Genomic DNA, 1,544 nt, shown 5'->3' on the forward strand with positions numbered 1-1,544 from the left:
CTGCCTGCAATCTGTTTTCATGTAGCCTGTGAGCTAAGAATGGTTTTACATTTTTAAATGGTTGGAAAAAAAAAGAAGAATATTTTGTGACATGTTGAAATTATGTGAAATTGAAATTTCAGAGTCCATAAAGGTTTATTGGAGCATAACCACACCTATTATTTATGAATTGTCTATGGCTCCTTTTGTGCTACAATAGCAGATTTGAGTAGCTGTAACAGAAGTCATTTGGCCCACAAAGACCAAAATAATTACTCCCTGATCTTTTACAGGAAAATTTGCCAATCTCTGGTGTATAATATGAATTGAAAAAGATAAACTGGAGCATGAGCTACCAAATTTGCAACATTCTTTCTAAAACAAAGGCAAATTTTTCAATCCTGGAAAAAAAAAAGTTTGTGGAAGTCAGTACATTTTAATGTCTGGAAACTAATCCAAGATGAATATTTTTATGGCTTTTTCCAGAGGCACAGAATTTGCAGAAATATCTTCTCTTTTTGGATTAGATTTAAATAGAAAACCTCTGGTCATTTCATTGAAGAGAAGTTTTTCTTTTATTTTATTGAGTTTCATTAAGAGTCTAGAGGTGACAGATTAAGGGTCTATATAAACATGAAGAAGAAATTGACCCTGCCCTTGAGGGGCTGACAGTCAAATGGAAAGCAGACTAATAAAAATTGCTTACAGTTCTATAGCATAAGGATCTAATTGAGTTTAAAACCATACATACACTTTCCCCTTTCCAGTCCATCTTTCATTTGGTTCTCAGAATATATAACTACAAATGCAAATATGACCATACTACTCACTTGCTTTAAATCCTTTGATGGCTTCCCTCGTGATTTCAGAATCAAATCCAAACTCTTGAGTGTGACCTTCCAAGTTTTCCTTATCTGGGCCTTGCCTAACTCTACCATCTCACCACTTGATGTTTCCCCCCTTTCCAAACCTTTTTTCCTGAAGGCTATGCTTTGTAATTCTCCAGATGTTCCACCCTCTGTTGAGTCTAAGCCTTGGTGCCCTTCCTTCCTGTTGTTTTCACTGCCTAGAGCTGCTCCTCCACCTGGCTTCAGAGATAGGATCACTTTTGACAATTACACCATTACATCCCCTCCACTTCAGTGATGGGTCTGGGCAAATACCCAAGCCAGTCTGATGAAAGATAAATCCAGGATTCCTGATGGAACTCTCAGGAAGAAGGTGCACTCTTTCTGCTAGAGTTGCTAAGCTTGTAGGATGTAAGTTAAAATTCCCTCTGACTTCTCAGTTCTATGAAAGATTTTTCTTTTCTTAAGCCATTTTGAGTTGGATTTCTTTCAGTTGAAATCACAAGAATTCTAACTCATACATTAAGTCTCCCAAAAAGTTGACATTTAAACTAGATAGGAAAGAACAAGTATGAGTTTCCATGGTAGCCTAGATAGGAAAGTGGTTTTTACATAGGTTGGCACATAAGTAATGTGTTTCCTTTTCAGAGTGAAAAAGCTGTAAAATTTCATTAGGCTTTCAAATCCCTGCTTTGAAAAGAGAAGCATTATATAGAT

This window comes from Choloepus didactylus, chromosome 8 (genome assembly GCF_015220235.1).
Source record: "Choloepus didactylus isolate mChoDid1 chromosome 8, mChoDid1.pri, whole genome shotgun sequence".
Classification (NCBI taxonomy): Eukaryota; Metazoa; Chordata; class Mammalia; order Pilosa; family Megalonychidae; genus Choloepus; species Choloepus didactylus.